The sequence below is a fragment of the Hyaena hyaena genome, unplaced genomic scaffold (assembly GCF_003009895.1).
Source record: "Hyaena hyaena isolate Hyena2069 unplaced genomic scaffold, ASM300989v1 scaffold_1115, whole genome shotgun sequence".
Lineage (NCBI taxonomy): Eukaryota > Metazoa > Chordata > Mammalia > Carnivora > Hyaenidae > Hyaena > Hyaena hyaena.
This window is the reverse complement of record NW_024081743.1, coordinates 52,203-72,709: the sequence shown is the minus strand read 5'-3', so window position 1 is coordinate 72,709 and position 20,507 is coordinate 52,203. Positions and strand designations below refer to the sequence as shown.

At 38.8% G+C, this 20,507-nt stretch overlaps 1 long non-coding RNA gene across 6 annotated transcripts in view; it reads right to left on the bottom strand.

Annotated features, from left to right (window-relative positions):
- Positions 1 to 19,575, bottom strand: part of LOC120224128 — a 53,110-nt gene extending 33,535 nt beyond the window's left edge. For 4 of the 6 annotated variants that reach the window (XR_005526471.1, XR_005526474.1, XR_005526472.1 and 1 more), the window contains exons 1-5: positions 19,407 to 19,575; positions 9,726 to 9,866; positions 8,700 to 8,886; positions 8,167 to 8,271; positions 7,739 to 7,810 (exon numbers count right to left, since the gene is read on the bottom strand). This is a non-coding gene — a long non-coding RNA (uncharacterized LOC120224128). Of the gene's footprint in view, positions 1 to 7,738; positions 7,811 to 8,166; positions 8,272 to 8,699; positions 8,887 to 9,725; positions 9,867 to 13,159; positions 13,412 to 19,406 lie in introns of those variants that run through there. The other 2 variants (XR_005526473.1, XR_005526475.1) reach the window with 2 other exon arrangements.
- Between the last annotated feature and the right edge of the window lie 932 nt (positions 19,576 to 20,507).

Sequence of the window (20,507 nt, the reverse complement as noted above, 5' to 3'; positions counted from 1 at the left end):
CGGGGAAAAACTGAGAGCTTTCCCCCTGAGATCAGGAACACTACAGGGATGTCCACTCTCACCACTGTTGTTTAGCATAGTGCTGGAAGTCCTAGCATCAGCCATCAGACAACAAAAGGAAATCAAAGGCTCAGAATTGGCAAAGAGGAAGTCAAACTTTCACTTTTCGCAGACGACATGATACTCTACATCGAAAACCCGACAGACTCCACCAGAAGCCTACTAGAACTGATCCAAGAATTCAGCCAAGTTGCAGGGTACAAAATCAACGTACAGCAATCGATTGCATTTTTATACACCAACAATGAAGCAACAGAAAGAAATCAAGAAGCTGATCCCATTCACAATTGCACAAAAAACCATAAAATACCTAGGAATAAACCTAACCAAGGATACAAGAGATGTGTATGATGAAAACTATAGAAAACTTATGAAGGAAATTGAAGAAGACACAAAGAAATGGAAAAACATTCCATGCTCATGGATAGGAAGAATATAGTTAAGATGTCATTACTACCCAAAGCTATCTACACATTCAACGCAATCCCAATCAAAATTGCACCAGCATACTTCTCAAAATTAGAACAAACAATATCTTGCTCTGGATTATTTTTAAAGTTCCCCAGTTAATTCTAAAGTACAACCCTGATAGAGAATCACTAAGCTAGGAGAAACAGCAAATGCAGAGTGGCTGAGTGATGTCAATGGTGTAGCACCAGAATAATGACCCAAAGGTACTGCTGTCAAGGTACCCAGGGCTGCCTGAGTCTAGTTCCCATACCTCAGCATTGTTTATTTCCAGTCCCAATAACTCCCCATCTTCCACACTGTTCTACATGTTTACATATAATAAATCCCTATTAATGAGGTAAGCTGAATGATTCATTTCTTGACACTAAAAGAACCAAATTAATATAGAAGTCAGTATCAAGTATATAGTTGCATGAAACAGGCCCTCAGCAGAAAAGGAAACATTTGAAATTGTTAGGGTATGATTGCAGAGTGGAAATCACACACAATCCCTGCCACATGCCACATACCAGGATGAAACGTTTTTTAGAAGTCCAGGTTATACTGTGGCAAAGCCACTAATTATACAATTGCCTTTGTGACTCATACGTGCACCCATTTAGGATGAAGCTCTGAGGCAAAGTAGCATTTGACAGTTTCCCTTCTGACAGTGATGTACAAATTCTTATATAACCATGAGATGCTGACCCTGGAAAGCAGTTTTGTCTGTATTGTATCTAGGCATGGTTCTCAGTTACCATTCCAACAGGCATGGAATAACATGGATAGGTCATAGATTCAAAAATTTGAGAATCACTGGACTAAACCTGTCAGTTCTGGTTCCTACCAAACATACATTCATGTCCTTCTAAAGACTTTTTATTGTCACAGCTGTAGCACAGCCTTACAATCAGATTTTGTTTCACAGTGTCCAGTATTATATCCTCTTCACTGAGCACAGCTGATGGGACCAAGCCATACACCACCAGGAGCCTATGAAGCTGTCTAAGCAAGAAAAAGCACTGCATAAAGATAAACCAAGCCAATTAGATGCTCAAACTCTTTGGAATCTGAGTAGAAACAATGAGGACAAGAAGTTAATAATGAAATCTAAAGCTGAAAGCCTCACCAAAGACAAGGTAATGGCAAAGCCAAGCAAAAGAAAGATGAGTGGGGGAAAATGCAGATAAGACAAGAGAATGCTGAATCAACTCAGTGACACAGAGGAGAAGGTCCACTAATTCCATGTGCTTAAGTCCCTCGAGCCACCATAGATGCTTTCCATGCCACACTGTTCTTGCAATTCTATGAAATCCCTATTTTCCTTACTATGTATCTTACTATGTGTATCTATATGATAAACACCTGTTTCTTGACCTAAGCCTGTGTCTTATTTCTTGAAATCAGAAATCCTGTGTAATTTCGAAAATAGTATACAGTTGCGATACACAAACAGGACTTCTGCAGGAATGTGAAATATTTAGACCTGCTTATTACCTGGTGGTAGGGTGAAGAGAAGATATACCCACCACAACCCAGGTTGGAATGTTAAGAGCCTGCAGGAACTGTGGCAAAGTTACTGGCCCCGGAGCACACATCCAGTGAATGTAAGTTGTGACACAATCACAACAGACAAAATTCAAGTGGCCAAGGAAGATCAGACAGGTGAGTGCTTTTGAAATTGAAGAGTAAATTTCTAAAGTGACTCTATGATTATTACTTCAGACTACAGCATCTGGCTGTGACTTAGTTACTCTCCAACATTTACACTTGAGTAAGTACTGGAAAAGTATAGGCAGAACATCTTTAGAAATGAATATATGGGGGCGCCTGAATGGCTCAGTTGGTTAAGCATCGGACTTCGGTTCAGGTCATGATCTCATGTTTTGTGAGTTTGAGCCCCGTGTTGGGCTCTGTGCTGACAGCTTGGAGCCTGGAGCCTGCTTCAGATTCTGTGCCTCCCTCTCTCTCTGCCCCTCCCCCACTCACTCATGTGCACTCTCTCACTCAAAAATAAACAAACATTAAAAAATTAGAAATGAAAAAAAAACAAAAAAAATAAAAAATTAGAAATGAATATATGTAATGAGGGGCCTATGTGCTTAGAGGTCAAGATGTAGAAATGTAATACAAACAATTCTGAATTAAATGGTGGCCACACTCATAATCCCATCTAAGGTAAAGTTTCCGACCATAGTTCTGGAGAAAAGGCAGTCCGAGATAGCAATGAATTTTAGAATATGACCTATCCTGTCAGCCAAAGTAGAATGTACCAGGTGTAGGATACACTACCCAAATGCTGTGTTATTGCATGACTCAAAAAGTGACTACCCAAGCAGGCATGAGCTAAGCCATTGGAATTCTTGCACTGAAGAATGAAGTTTGTAAAATGCAAAATGAGTGAGTCCCATAGCAAAGCGAGCTAAACCTTAAAGGACAGAGTTGGGAAACATGAGATACAGCCAAAGACACTAGAACAATAAGTAAGATTTAATGATGAGTAACTGAAAATTTATGAGGAAGCAGAATACAAAACTAGGAAGTAAACTAAAGCTTAAGTAGATATGAGGAAGCAGAGATCAAAAAAAGGTAGAGACAAAGAAGAACTAAAACATGATGTATGAAATGGTGTCTATAATTAATACTGTACTGAATATTGAAAGTTTGCTAAGAGAGTAGATTTCAAGTGCTCTCATCAAACACACAATTATAACTAAGTCAGAAGATTAAGTTAGTGGGGGCATCTGACTACAGTAATCATTTCACTATGTATATCAAATCATTGTGTTGAATACATTTAATATGTACAGTTTTTATTTTTTAAAAAGATGTTAAAGGTGACATACTAGATGTAGGATACAAACCTCTGTTGCCAACATTCCCAAATCTGTCTTGGAACCACTTCTAATCCTTAAACCATTTTCCACAGAAGGGGGACTGAATTTTATTTTGTCAATTGTCTTTATTCAAATAGAGGTTTTTTAAAAAGTTTGTTTATTTTTGAGAGAGGCAGAGACAGCATGAGTGGGGGAGGGGAAGAGAGAGACGGAGAGAGGAATCTCAAGCAGACTCTGCACTGTTGGCACAGAGCCTAATGTGGGGCTCGAACACACGAAACTGAGATCATGACCAGAGTCAAAACTGACTCAGCCACCCAGGGGCCCATCAAATACAAGGTTTTCTATATCTGAATTCTCAGGAGATCCCTGTCTGTCTTAGGAGGGTGGCTATGCAGAGCTGTGGGTGGTCCAAACTGCTTGGATGGCCCAAGAAAAGTCTGTTTCTTGAAAAGGAAGGAGCCTACAATAACAGAAACTGCTAACAGGATTACAACCACAACTGAAGCTCACCAAGAATGTGAGTTTCCTGGAAGTGGTTAGGGTGTTACATTAGGGAATAAGGAAGTGAGAATCTTCCCACATATTAGAATAATAGCCACTAGTAGTTCACGACAAAGCTGTTAATTAGGCATTTAAAGTCATCAAAGATGATGCTTGTGAGGATCTGTCAACTTCCACAATAGAGCAACCTCAAAGTTGATGACCAGGTAGTAAATAATTTATGCTTTGCAGGGCATATGGTTTCTGTCACAACTACTCTATTCTGCCACTGTAGCATAAAGCAGGCATAGATAAATACATACATGAATGTGGTGCTATGTTCCAATAAATTTGAATTTTGATTTCTGAATTATTTTCACATGTCATGAAGTATTATTATTCTTTTATTTTTCCCAGCCATTAAAAAATTTAATCATCTTCACTCACAGGCTGTAGAAAAAGAAGTAGTGGGTCACTATTTACAAACAGACCCTTGATATACAGACAAGGAGGGATGGTCACAAAACTCTTAAAATTTGAAGACATTATATTTAACATACCAAGGAAATTCTGATGACTGTGTAAACTTTGTCTAATGGGCTATTCTTGTTCTATATTTTTTAGAACATCTTAACTGTTTTTAAGTCTACAATTTAGTAGTGTTAAGTACATTCACCTTGTTGAGCAACTAATCTCCAGAACTTTTTCATTTTGCAAAATTGAAACCCTATACCCATAAACAACTCCCCATTTGCCCCCTCCCCCAAGCCCCTGGCAACCACCATACTTTCAAGAAACATTGTGTGGGTCTAGAGGGGGGATCCAGACCAGAGTATGTCAGTATGCTCATGTTCCATTCAGTGTCTTATAAAGTTGTTTAATCCACAGTTAAGAAATACAGTTATACTGGACCAAAGATAACACACATACAAACATATAGCTGGAACAAAAATTTCACAAAGTACTCACACTTTGTCAGATGGAAGCCAGTATTTTCTTATTTTATTTATGTTCTGTCCTAATCTATTCTATTCTAAGCTATACAATTCCATTCAAAACTGCGACCTAGTTTTAAGCAGTACCCAAGGGAAACTGCCAACTCCCAGGTTAAGTTGAATGGGTAGTGCTATACACCATTTTTCATACCACATGGGGAAAAGGGAACACTACAAATAAGCCAAAATTATAAGAAGCAAAGATAGGAGGTCATAAAAACACTTAAAAATACACTGTGTTTTGCTCTGTGGAATTTTTTTAAAAAGTAAGCTAACAGAGGTGCCTGGGTGGCTCAGTAGGTTAAGCATCCAACTTTGGCTCAGGTCACGATCTCACAGCTTGTGAGTTCAAGCCATATCAGGCTCTGTGCTGACAGCTTTGAGCCTGCTTTGGATTCTGTTGTCTCCCTCTCTCTCTGCCCCTTCCCTGCTTCCACTCTGTCTCTCTGTCTCTCTCTCAAAAATAAACAAACATAAAAAAGTATGCTAACAGCTCAAAATCAGGCTCCTTGTAGAGCTGAACATCCTGTCAATATTGGGCTGTTCTCCCACTGCGCAACAATCAAGAGCCAAAGAGTAATAGCCTTCTCCTTTGTATCAAAGGTGCATGTTCCAGGGAACCATAATCCCAAACACTTCTTACCAATTCTCGTGGAAGCATCAGCTGCTATTTACCATTCACTCCTGTTTATTTAAGAATAATCTCTTTTTCACTGTCTCTGTCAAAAGCAGATAAACAAGAGTAAAGCTCTCCACAAAACCCCTTAAGTAGCATTTGAAGAAAAAGGAAGAAAATAAATATCGGGACAGTGTTACACATTTACCCCATCTGGACCCTCCAGGCATTTGCAATTGCAACCCCTGAAATAAAAGATGGAGAGGCCAGTTGTTGATGAATGCATTAGAAGCTGGAAAGAATGAAGCAGAGTAAAAAAAGCAGAGAATGAGCGTTAGTTAGAATAATTCTAATTGCAGAACATGACAGGAAGTTCCATAAACTGCTGCTGAGTAATTTCACTGAGATAAGTCGGGCTTAGTAATTTGTGTTCTCACTATGAGAACTAGGCTATTAAATGCAATCACAGTAGCAAAAGTAAGTGAAACTCAAAGGATATACAGCAAGCCAACACAATGCAGAGGTGAGGCCATGAGGGCCATAAGCAAGCAAACCTATGATGAAGGTGAAGGCCAGAGGGGCGCCTGGGTGGCTTAGTCGGTTAAGCGTCCGACTTTCGCTTAGGTCATGATCTCGCGGTTCGTGGGTTCGAGCCCCGCGTCGGGCTCTGTGCTGACTGCCAGCTCAGAGCCTGGAGCCTGTTTCAGTCTGTGACTCCCTCTCTCTCTGACCCTCCCCTGCTCACACTGTCTCTGTCTCTCTCTCCTAGAAATAAATAAAAAAAAAATTAAAAAAAAAAAGGTGAAGGCCAGAGTAAACAGAACTAATGAAGAAGCTAAAAACATGAGGTGGGTTGAAAAAGATAAAGTGAATGGGCAAGTTGGTATGTAACAGGAGAAATTATTCTAACAGTTTTTTGGTGGAGATTTTAGTTTTTTTTCTCTCTATGTATAGTGTCATGTCATGTACAAATTGTTAACAAGTTAACTTCTTTGCCAATTTGGATGCTTTTTATTTCTTTCTCTTGGATGATTGCTATGATGGCTAGGACTTCCAGCCAGCTAGTAAGAGTGGACCAACAAAACAACAGTAAACACTCTTAAAAATATAGAGAACTGGCAGTTGCCAAAGGGGAGGTACGTAAAAGGGATACAGGTGAAATGGGTAAAGGAGATTAAGAGAACACTTATCATAATGAGCATTGAGTAATCTACAGAACTGCTGAATCATTCTATTATACACCTGAAACTAATAACACTGTATAATTATATGTGAATAAAAATAAAATAAAATAAAATAATTTCCACATCAAATTGGGGAAAATATCTGCAACATATGGTAGCTTCAAAATCTGTGAAGAAGAAACTCAAAAACAAGTTCCAAGGAAGATTTTTAACTGTTCTTGCTCATTAGGAATCAATAAAAACTAAAACATCAAAGAAGACCACTTTTCACCTTTGCAACTGGCAGATTTTTTAGAAACTATAATGTCATGTACTGGTGAGGATATAAAAAAAAGGGCATTTTCATATACTACTAGAGGGATTGTACATTTAATTCAGTATTAGGAAACAAACAATGGATATGTGCAAAGATTTATCTACAGAGATATTCACATCAGTATTATTTATACAATATTAAAAGAGCAGTAATTGAACAAGAGCCAAATATTAGATAGGAATTAAAATATTATATTAATGCAGTGACATATTATGTGCCACTTTAAAAGAGATGCTATTAAAGCACATTTTTAAAAAATTTATGTTTATTTATTTTTGAGAGAGAGACAAACCACGAGCTAGGGAGGGGCAGAGAAAGAGGGAGACACAGAATGTAAAGCAGGCTCCAGGCTCTGAGCTGTCAGCACAGAGCCTGACGCGAGACCCAAACTCACAAACCATGAGATCATGACCTGAGCTGAAGTTGGACAGTTAACCAACTCAGCCACCCAGGCGCCCCTCAACCATATTTAATAGCATGGAACATGTTTGAAATCTGCTAAATTTAAAATATCAAGCAAAAAGATTTCATTAATGACCCTAATTTCAACATCTGACAAAGACTGCCACCCCAACCAAAAACTCACTTTTGAACAGAAACAAAATAGTAAAAAATAAAACAGAAAATAACATCAAAAATAGCAAATTTAGGTAACCTAACTCAAAAATCATTTAAAGTAAAAAAATTTTCTTCTAGAAATGTAAAGTAGGTTCATTATTAAGAAAGGTATTAAATAGGACACATATAACAAAAGGTTAAAGAAAAATATTTATTTCCATGTCAAAATAATCACTTACTTGACTGAGATAGCTGTTCCTTTGTCCAGATCACATTTTTACACAGCAATGGAAGGATTAACTCCTCCTATTCTGAATGAGAAATTTAGGTTTTGACACAGCAAATTATCAAAACTACAGCCTCCTACCTTGACTAAGGATAGTGTTTCCATCTAAGGCAACCTCTGTATTAGAATGACACTAAGAACGACACTTTTCGGGATGAGCACTGAGTGCCATATGTAAGAGATGAATTACTGGGTTCTATTCCTGAAACTATAATTACACTGTATGCTAATTAACTTGAATATAAGTAAGAAATAAATATGTAAATACAGAAATAAATAAAATTTAAAAAGAAAATAAAAGTATTGGCTCCCAGAAATGACATTTCTAAGAGCTTCCCTGATAGTAGTCAGGGTAAAGTCATCCTTTCCTCCCCTACTTACCTTAATCACTGAGAGGGTCCTTCTCTTCTGCTACATGTTCAGTCATGTGGGAGAGCTGGTAGACTCTCCATAACACTTTTCAAAAGACATCCTTCATAATTCAGCCTAGTGAGGGATTACAAAAAGAAAAAGATTGCTTTCATCACCTATGACCCTCCCATACTCAGCTTGGTCAGCCTCCACTGCACTAAAAGACAGGAGTAGGTATTAAAAGGAAGCATAGGAAGTGGGGAAAATACACAAGGTGTTGCTTGGTCTAACCTACCCATTTTTAACACAATTTTCATACCATAATGGAAAAACTTCTGATATAACATGTATGATACTTTATGCTTCCCCTAGTTCTTTGTTCCTTTGTCTACTCTCACAAGAATGAAAGTTCCATGATAGCAGAACTTTGTTAATATCTAGAATAGTCTCTGGCAACTAGTAAGCATTTAGCAACTGTCTGTTTAAGGGGGGAAGTGCTGCATCACAACCATTTCTTCTCTACTACCAACGGGGAAGCCCCACCCAAACCACTGGCAGCTTACCAACGCTTCCTAGCTGCCTCACAAGGACATCCATGGCAATGGTGATTCATTCTGGCTTGCTGATGAACCCACTGGGCAGGAAGCCTCAATATAAGTGACAGGTGGGTCTTAGTGTTGCTCTTGACCAATGACAAGGTTCCTGGCTATCCAGGAATCTGCATTTTTAACAAGCATTCCAGGTGACTGTCTGCATAAAAATATTTTATACCATGAAAATCTCCTTCATTGGGAAAGAATAATCTCAGAGGCTATGATAAAAATCTTCCAATGTGAAGAACACCCAGGTAGCTCAGTCGGTTAAGCATCTAACTCAGTTTTGGCTCAGGTCACGATCCCACAGTTTTTTGAGTTTGAGCCCTGCATTGGGCTCTATGCTGGCAGAACAGAGCTTGCTTGGGATACTCTCTCTTTCCCTCTTTCTGCCTCTCCCCGACTTGTGCTGTCTCTGTCTCTCTCCAAATAAATAAACTTAAAAAAAAAAAACCTCTTTCAGTGTGAAATAAAGACTATGGCCTCCTTAGACTTAGATCAAACTTAGAGGAAGCACAGGGTAAAAGACACAGTACTGGCTTAAATTCAAATCCATTTCCTACACTAATTAGCTATAATCTTGGGCAAGATATGCAAAATGAGAGGATGAAAAAATTAAAGGTTGGGGGCACCTGGGTGGCTCAGTCAGTTAAGCACCTGACTCTTGATTTCAGCTCAGGTTATGATATCAGAGTTTGCAAGTTCAAGCCCTGCATCGGGCTGTGAGCCGGCTTGGGATACTCTCTCCCTCTCTTTCTGCCCCTCCCCAACTTGTGCTCACACTCTCGATCTCTCTCAAAAAAATTTAAAAAAGAAACTTAAAAAAAATGAAAGGTTAGGATCATTACTTTCTAGTGTAGTCTGAATATTTTAAGATTCCTTTTATTCATACCATGATGGGGAAAATATCAACTAATTGCCTAATATCTATCAAGACTACCTTCCCTGTCCCTTCCCACTAACTGTGCTAGCCCACCAAAACCACTAACCACTTACCAAGACTTCACAATGATTTGATAACCATGTGCAGGATACCGATTTAAGCCTTTCCTAATTCTCTAGTAACCTCACTGGGCCAGGCCAGGCTCAGTATACCTCTTCACCAGTGGCATGACTTCTGATCACATTTGGTGTCACCTGCAGGATAGAGGGAAGGAAGAAGAAACAAATGTAACACGGAATAGCCAAGTTTTGAGATCTAGCTTTAATTTACTTTTACCATGTCAGTCAAGTCATCCCGCCCATACCATGGATCTCAGATTTTGCTCTTGGTAATAAGCATTACTAATTAGTGTTAATTATATTCTCTATCTGGCAGACTGTTTCAATGTCTACAATTATTATTTATAAGAATTCTTCCATCCATTTAAAATGAGGTAACTTGCATACACAGGCACCAACTGGCTGTATCAAAGTGTTAGAACTCAGATATTAAGTATGATGCTTAATTTTCCTAGCTGCCTCCAAGTCTTTACCCTCTTTAGACCTCAATATCTTTACCTTTGAATGGGCATAAACTTGATTTTTTAGGGGCCCTTCTATGTCTGGAAGATAGGACCCTCCATTCTGTATTCCTAGCTAAAAGAACTCCCTAAAGGTAAATGAAACCTCCATCTAGCTAGTCATTGGATGGCATTTGGTTCATACTAATGATGAAAGGTAACAAAACCCTGGGCTCTGGGCTATCATTTACAATTCCAACTTCCACCAGGACTCACCTTACCTGTATGTAAAAAGGAACTGAACATATCTATTGCCTTATCAGCTGCCTGAGTTACCAAAATGATCAAAGGGAGATAGGTACGCCAGTGGCTACTCCCCTATCTCCAAAACTCAACCACTAGGAGGACAGGGTCTCTGAGACCTAAGACCCACACAGGATAAGACTAATATCCCCAAGAGTCCTTTCTTTTTAAGGAAGCAGCCTATTGCCTCTAACTTTCCCAGTCCCTAGCTGCTTAGCATGAAAAGCAATCCAGTCCAAACTATTAATATCATTAGATGTTGGTACGTGAGCTAATGCAACCAGATTTCCTGTCACCCAGTGAGATGCAAACAACCCTCAAATCCCAGGAAAACCCAAGAGGCAGTTTCTCAGGGCTCATTTTTAACTGTTTCATTACCCACCAGCAAAAATGTCTTATAATCTACTAATAATCATGAAAGCCAGGGAGAAAGTTCTCCCAGCATAAATGGTAAAGATTTCATGTCAGCAAGCATTGGGGGAGGGGAGCAGGAGTCTTGATGAGTTTGAGCCATCTCTTCATTAGATAAAGCAAAGCAGCTATTACTAGAGTAAGATCTGCACACCTACAAGCAGCTGCTGCCACCAGCAATTATTTAGCTTATTACATACAACTCAGACGGACAAGAATGGGAAAGAAATTTCTACAGGGCAGAACTGGGAAATAAATGGTAAATATAAACCCTGATGCATGAAATGCCTTCCCTAAGGAGCCAAGAATAGAGTAGCTGGTAGTTAGGGACTTTCTCTGAAGACAGATTTTCTTTCCACCACTCCCTTCCCCCACTACATCTAGCTCTTTTCCAAACGAAACTGTTCCAGTTTCCGGCCCCCTTACCACCCAATTTATTCTGCTTCTATTTAGGTCAACAAATTTCAAAATGGAAATATTTTCAGTGTTCTTCTAACTTTTAAAGTCATAAATGCATACTGTGAGAAAAAAATTCCAGAAATATATTAAGGATAGGAAGTAAAAATGATAGAATCCCAGTGAGTTTAACACTCAAGTATGTTCTTCCAACTAATTTCATGTACACAAACATTAACTTTTATTTTACAAACATTAGGTGAAAACCATATTATTGCCCTCTAGCCTTATTTTCAATTAATATACTTGATACACCTTTCTAAGTAAAATATTCATCTATAAGACTATTTTTTTAACATTTTTATTTTTAATTCCATGTCATAATATTACATAAATACATCAAAATTTATTTACCCAAATTATTATTCATCAATAGGTAATCTTTTCCATTTTTTATTGTGGAATATTTCTTTAGAATATTTTGGGGTATAGCCCTAGAAATGAAATTGCATGGTCAAAATCAGACAATATTCATTCTCCCCACTAATATATACTGCCAAACTGCCCCTACAAAGAATTACACTGAAATTGGGTAATGCCACCAACCCTAGTGTAACATATTTTAATATTTGCCCATGTGATGGTTATTAAACACAATAACATAGTTTGTTATGAATACAAACATTTATTACTAAGAGAATTACAAAGATGAGTAAGATACAGTCTCTGCCCTTGAGCTTAAATGAAGGGAGACAGACACAAACAGGAAACGTTTACCATTATTATGTTCATGATGAAGATAAATTAAGATTTCAGTTCATGGTGCTTCCTAAATGGACTCTGAGGCTGTCGCTAATAGAAAAGGTCCATAAGAATATTATTTGACAGTACTCCAAATTAGAAATTCATCTGGTAAAATTCCAAGGAATTGTGCTAATGCTAAATCACCTCCGTGGCATTTTGATGTGACTTTGTTGTTTTTCCTTCATCAAGTCTAAAAGGTAAGAAACAAGCAGAAGCTGCTCATAAAACCACCTGCCCTCCCCGCCCCCCACAAGGCAGTGAAGTGAATGGAATGTAGAACAATATACAATTAGAAGATTCATTGACACTGGAACCTGGACTTCCATCTTTCTTTCTCCTACCATTTCCACTAAGCAGTGAGCTGCAACCATTTTCTTTCAGAAACCAAATAGCTTTTCTCACTGGAATCTCACTGCCAAGCAGATCTCCTTATATATACTTAGGCTGCAGTAGTATCCATGCCAACTTGGGAACTATAGATAAGAATCCAAAGAAACTATTTTTTTGGTACCATGCAGGTCAGATACAGATGAGATCAAAATGGATGATAACAAACATTTTAAAAACCTACCCAACAAAGATGGATGAATATGCAATAAAGCAAATATGGCAAAATGTTAATTGTAACATCTAGTTGGTAGATAGATGGGTTTTCAAAGTTTAATTCTTTAGCTTTTCTATATGTATATTTAAAATTTTTCATAATAGAATGCTGGGGAAAAAATCCAGCAAGCAGCTTGAAAAATAACGCTGTTAAGTAAGGCCTTTCCTTTCATTTCACTCCTAAAATGAAACTATCCTATATTCTTTCCATTTTACTTTTTTAGATGGAGCTTTCTTGAATTGGACTTGGGAGCTCTCAACCTTTTAATGACCTGAAATGAATCACAATATACCTACAGGCAGGTAACCAAGACAACAGTGTGGGAGGTTAGGGAGGGTAAAGGGGAAGGCCCTAAGCTCTTGGAAGTCCAGGCTCCCTAACTGTATTAAGTTTCAGCAAGTGAATGTTTCAGAAACCCCATTTCTTTGTGCATTAGCATTCAGACCCTGTAAACATTTGCCTCAGCCTACCTTTCTGCCTTATCTCACATTAATGCGTTATTTTCCATATTCTCATTGCAAAGAGCTGTGTAGGAAGGAGGGAGTCAAGGCATAAGGCACCAAGGGTATGATATGGCCACATTCTTCAGGTTAGTATATAACAAAAGGAATTTCTAGAGATGAAGCTCAAAACTTGATGTTGAAGTACATGGTATAACTGACTGACTGTAGGACTCTGGTGGAGGCCTTATAATCAATCTAGTTTGAAGTGTTCTAGCTGGCTCACCTGTAAAATAGGAAAAAGACTTGTTATAAGCAGTAACGAATGAGGTAAATAAATTAGTTTCTGAGATACCAGAAGTATCTTTGGTGAGTGGAGATGCCCCTACCACTGTTGAGTAATCATCCAAAGCAGAGTAGGCAATCTTTTTCTGTTAAGGATAAGCTTTACTGGCCACTGGGTCTCTGATGGAGCTACTCAATGCTGCCACTACAGGCCAGAAAGGACACAGACCAAATGTCAACAAATAACATGTGTTCCAATAGAGCTTTATTTGCAAAACCAGGCAGTCCATGGGCTGCATTTCCCTACCCTTGATCTAGAATGTGGAGCCCTACTTAGGAACACTATTTGAAGGATGATCTGAGGAGGAGTGAAAAGGGGATGAGTCTACCAACAGGAACCACTTAGCAAACACTGGGCATTGAGGATGAGGCTCATGATCTGGCAGCTATCACCCAGGTCCCACCAAGGAAGAGGCTGTCAGCAGCAGCAACAGTAGCGACATCTGTAAATACCAAAGACTGAAATCCAAACACAAAAAAATATCATTATCTCAGAAAAACTCTTATGATACATAGCTAGAAAGAAATACCAAGTTTCTGACCACATGCATTTTGAATAAACAGTTGATAGTCCAGAGCCTGTGGAGATCACCTTAGCAGGCACACGATAAATGTTTGTTGATGAGTCATGCATTTATTCATCCAATAAACATTTACTGAGGCCTACTAATGTGCCAGGCTGGGCTCTGGAGAAGAAGACACTGTTCCTGCCCTCAAGGAGCTCACAGTCTAACTGATAACATAGGAAAGGAGACAGGCATATACACAGACAATTACAATACAACCTGGTAAGTGCTGTAACACTTATCAGGTTGTATTATAATGGCCGATGTAAAATTTCTTTCCAGGGGGCGCTGTTCCAGGCTGCTGCTGGCTGCAACATCAAGAAAGGGGAAGAACAAATTGTAGAAATCAAAGGTTAAATGCTTTTAGGCTATTTCAAATATCCAGGCTCTCCCTAACATCTGATCAGATATAGGTTTGGGAACTAGATACTGGCATGATGTAAAATGGGATTCCCATACTTAAGGTAGGCACAGATGTCTAGAAAAGGACCTTCTCCATTACGTCCTCTACAATACAGGCTCTGTTGTCATTTTGTTTTGCTTATTATAAATCTCTCATTCTCCCCCACATACCTAAGCCTGGTTTAACATCTGCAACTAACAAAATGCTGAAAAATTGGAGCTTATGACTAACTGGATTAACCCAGTGTAACTGGATAGCAAAAAGCAATACGTAACAAATCAGTTGGCACCTCTAAATCCTATAATCCTCCCCCATTCACTGAAAATATAAGAATTAGAATGTTATTAAACATATATATGAGATAGTATATAGCTCATGTATTGGGAATAATAATTTAGAAAGGTTTACTTAATAAATATGATTAAACAGATTCTTTAAATTATATACCTCATAATAAATAAGAAAAATGAAATGATGTAATAATGTACTTTTCCCAATCACTTTTCAAAACTGAATGATAGTAAGAGACTTCTTGTGAAAATATTATGAGTCATTTGGCTCAGATGGTTTTATACAAAGACAGGATGGAACTTTTCTGTGTCTCATACTGTTCTTAATAGGGCCCATGTTTTTAATGGCTCTTTTGTCTATGCACCAGAAAATTGAGCTGATGACATCAATAAATTGTTGCCATTTACACTGGGATCCCTGTCTTGGGATTCAGCGTCTTTAAGGCCACTATTTTATATGCTTAACATATTATTTTCCCCTAAAGTCATTATATTGCTCTTGCCTACCTACACTGTTTCACTCTACCACGGTCAGCCCACACTCACAATGCCTTCTCACGTGTTACAGTTCGTTCCTACCAGCATTTTACGGCCCCAAAGTGCTTAGTGTTATCTATATATGTGGACATTACACTATGTCCATACCCTCCCCCAGATCACTCATAAATATTCAAAATAAGATCAGTCCCAGAATGGATGGGGGCGAGGATACTACTGTTTTGTGTCTTATCTAAGTTGGCTTCTTATTAGGGACAAAATGTTCCTGTGTCTTCTTCCCACATCCACAGCCAGGGTGCACTAATGCTATGCAGCATTCAAGAAACTCTCCTTTTAGATAAAAAAGAAATAGCTATCTATTTAAAGGACAAAGAAATGTTATCTCAAAATGGCTACCAAGAATCTGACATGTATTCCACAAAGCAGTTGCCTTTGGAATCACAAACATTTTTTAAGATTCAAAGCCAACATGTACTAGGAGTATATGTACAACAAATCACATGTATCCTTTGCAGTAAATGACAAGGGATAATAGATCCTTATACAGAACACATAATATACAGCTCTTACAAATATGTAACATTCAGACCCAAATTGAATAGTTCACAAAGAGTTAATAATTAACATTTGAGAATCCAGCCTCACCAATAATCAGAGAAATGGATCATAAAACAAAGTTACCATTCTTTTACATATAAAGTTAGCAAAAAATATTTTAAATTCCTAAATAGCTGGGTACAAAAAATGACATAGTTTTTTTGAATGTTACTATAGCAAATCTCTACAATGTTCAAACTTTCTGATGAACAATTCTAATTCTGGAACTCTATAAAGAAATAACTCAAAAAAGATAAACAATAAAAACTAAATGAAAATGAAGACATTCATTCTAATAATTTAAAATACTGAATTTCTTAAATTATTTCCATACAACAAGATATCATGAAACCATTAGATGACGATTGCAAAGAATGTTTAGCATGGAAAAATGTTATAATGTTAAACACAAAACAACATAAAATAGTATAAATACATGATCAACTGTAGAAAAATGCAGGGAATGAAAAGACGTGAACACATTTATAACACTGGTTATCTCTGGGTGGTAAAACTACAGATACTTTTTCCCCATACTTGATGGTTATCCTCAGACAAAGCTAAAATGCAGATTTACCAAATTTCTAGATTGAGGAAACTATGCAAACTTAAACAATGGAAGAAAAATCACAAAATAGAAGATGGACAAATTTACCACTTGCTTTCAAATCTCTACAAACCAAACATTTGTAAACAAAAATTAAAAGGCAAAAATAACCTGGAGTATATAACAATGCAGAAATCTGAGTAATAGACGTTATTTGAAGAATACTTTCAAACAGATAATAACAATAACACTCAACTAAAACTCCAACAGATAAAGCAGTGTAAGCCATGAAGTAATATCACATGAAAGAAAATTAAACTGCTAAGAAATATATAGAGGAAGGAGTCCAAACTCACTAATAACTAAAGAAATGCAAAATTAAAATAATACTGGTTTTTATCTATATCATCCTTTTTGAAAACAAACACCACTGAATACTTAAGTGAGTAAAATTTGGTATGACCTTTTCGGAATGAAATTCATCAATACATATTGAGTGTTAAAAACACATTGATATAGTAATTCCACTTCAGTAAATCTATCCTAACAAATAATAAAGAAATGCATGTATTTTCAGTCTTCTATTATAAGAAAAGAAACAATAACCTTTCCTTTACTATTGGACATTTGTATTAACACACCACAATATTAATAACGGGTAAAAAAAAAAATATCTGCTGCAGCTTAAAAGACTCAAAGCATTTGACCAGATCTCAAATCAGGCAAAACAAGAAGGGTGTGTCCAGCATGCTGCAGTCGGCCATTTTAAACCCTCTGCAGAACAAAAAGCATAGAAGACAAGGGTAGATAAGGATGGCCAGCCACCCCAGTAGGCTACAAATCAACAATTCTTTACTCTGTGTCTTCTACATACGTAAAGCTGTAGGATGCACCCGTAAAAAGCAGCCAAGAGCAAACAGGTCTCCTTTCTTAAACAGCACAGGTAAGTTAAAAACAAAATTTGAAATCATAAAAGGAGGGTCCCTTAAGTTTGCCCCCTCATTTTAGGGGATTAAAGCATAATGTTTAAGAATACAGCATTATGGACCCATACAATCTGGACAAAAATCCAGTTTCAGCCATTCAAATGGATGTAAAGCCCTGGGCAAATTACTATGTCCCTCATATTTTTCATTTGTAAAATATGAATAACGGTACTGCTATTTCAGAAGATTGTGGAGAGTACTAAATGAGTTGAGGCACGTGTGAAAGCACACAGACCAGTACCTGGCACATAGTTTCAAGTGCTACAGACGTTTGAATATAATTATTATAAATAGAGAAATAGGCTCAGAGAAGGAAAAGGACCAATAGGAGATTACAGCTAGGATTATCGGAAAAGATCCGTCTCCTCAATTTTCAATCCTGTGCCCTTTCAGCTACGTATTTAAGTTTTAGCGATTTACAATAGATCCTCACTGACAGCCCTCTGAGATCCACAACAGTAGGGCTACCTAAAAAATTCTTCCCCTTAGGCTAAAGTTTTGCAGAAAAAAATAATCTCGAGGAAAAGGTATGAACCTAGGTCACCTTCACACCACCATTCCCATTTGTCCAAACCCTGGGTTTAAAGTGTAACATGGACGTGGAAACAGCCAAATCCTCACCCCTATGTTCTGCAAGGGGGAAAAGCAAGGGCTCCTGACCAACGTTAACAGTAGATTCTCACAATACTGCAATCGCTGTGTTCTGCAACTCTGAAGGAATGAGACAATGTGTCGAATGCCAAGTACAGCGGCCCAAAGTCAGTCAGGGGGCCCTCCAACTGTGTACTGCCGGAATGTGGCCTGTCTCCAATGCTCCCGTTTTATGCATTTCTTACATACACCAGCTGTCGAAACCTTTCATACAGTCATCATCACCTCGGCATTTTAAACCCACATTTATCAATGGGCCACTGAAGGACTAAGATTCTAGGTTAATTACTGGTGAATATGGCCACAGCCTAGGGCAACTCCAACTCGGCAGATCCTTCCACCCAACCAGAAAGGTAGCTGTACTTCTCTGCAAGGCCCCCCCAGCCCAAGATGGCCTAGCAAAGACAACTTACCTCCCCCCTCGCCATTTTGCAATCTTAATTACACCTACAGTGCACGCCTCCCCGTCATTCCGTCTGAAATACGCATGCGCCCCTCTCCCCTCCTAAAGCCAACCGTCACAATGTCGTCTTAAATACGCATGCGCGCCTTCACTTTCCCTCCCAACCGTGGCTGCCAGCTGTGTACTGGAAACTCTGTTTTCTTAAATACGCATTCGGCGCTCCTCCCCACCCCCACCCGAGCTTGCGCGTGCTCACCTCCCACTCTCCCTAGCTGGGGCCCCTTCCCCTCAAATCAGGCCTTCTCAAATATGTGTGCGTGATTCCGCGCCTCCCCCAACCTCCCAAATACACATGCGCACCAAGACCGTCCTCCCCTAGACCCTGCCCTCCTTCCTCCTGGGTTTCTTATATATACATGCCTGATGCTATCTGGACGTGTTTCTCGCCATAGTTGTGCCCCAGTGCTCAAGGAGAGCCACTATCAGCATTTCCTAATGGAGGCAGGTGTGATAAACTAGGGACATGGAATATGGGAAAGACGGCATTGCAGGTGACGGCAGAGAGCAAATCTAGATGGACGCTGACCCAGTCCCCAGGGAGGAGCTGGCTTACCCTCAGATTCCGTAATAAGACCCACCACTCTGAACAAAGGCAAAACAACAACAACAACAACACCTCTCATAATTGGATGAGCCTACTCCTAAGGCCCACCCTTTAAATACACCTGCTACGTAAGATGAACTCCCAAAATTTTTAACCAGAGAACGTAATGGGAAATACCGACGCTCCTGTGCCTCAACCCTGATTAGAGGAAAGAAGTCCGTAATCTTTCACAATGGAAAGTAAACGCTCAATATCCTTTTGTAGGTCGGAGGACCGTGCTGTCCTTCACTTTTTCCCCTCGTGAACCAGGAGAATACACAAATCAAGAGTCTCCCCGGCCCTAGTTCCCTCCTCCCGCCTCCGTGTTCTTCTACGTTGTTAATTTACCTCCAGGCTGAATAGTGTCGTAGCATGAATTCTTAGCCCTCGCTGCAGCAAGACAGGGTGGACAGAGCAACGGATCCAGAGTGGCTGCACACGCCAAGGTGGAACTGGACAGCCGACAGAGAACCAGCCGCATCTCTAGCCGCAGCCCTGATGCCAGTTAAGAGCTGCCTCTCCGGGACCGCCGCAGTGTGCTTCTGGCGCATGCGCTGAGTACGCCCTCTTCTCCCCACCCCCACCCGCTACCGCCTTTCAGAGGTTAACCAGCCCCCTGGCCTTCACTTTTTCCCCAGGGCCTAGGGCTGTATCCCATCTGCTTCCTACTCGTATCTTACCCTTGTTCCCACCGGCTTCCATCACCATCTCTTCTTCAGCCTATCCTTCCTTCGTCAATCCCTCTTCTATTCTTAGTTCACTGTTTCACTGCCAAATCTCCCAGTTGCTCTTTGTGTTCTTTTTTTGTTGCTACAGCAGTTTTATTGAGATATAATTTCGTGCCATACAATGTACCAACTTAAAGTGTACAATGCAATGGATTTTAGTGTATTCACAGAGTTGTATAGCCATCACCACCATTTTAGAATTTTTCATTCCTCCAAAAAGAAACCTCATCCCTATTAGTGTATCTTTGTGTTCTTTAAATTTTTGTTTAAATATGTAAGGTTTTAACATCACCATTTTTATTTTTATACATGTAACAATGTGTCATTTTAACTATTTTTCCATGTTTCTAATTATCATCTTTATCTTTTTAAATAAATGGACAGCACTCATTTTTTAAAAATATTGTTAAAATTGAGGTCAGCACTTAATAATTCTTACAAATGGAGTTACTTGCTCTTTCCACTTCTCTTCCTTTTGACAATACTTCCCTAATCTACAATGGTTCCATCTGAAGAGAAATTCTAAAAGGAGGCACAAGTTGTAAATTTTGAACCTTATAAAATATTTAGATTCCTGGGCCTACCTATTTGTCTGAACTTCCCAGTTCATAAGCAGTTCCTCTGGAGCGGTAAAGAAGAAATTTGGAGACCTCTATTGTATCCACCCATTTTAGACTAACATTCTATTTCCCTCTTTTCCCTCACCTTATACCCTCTTGTA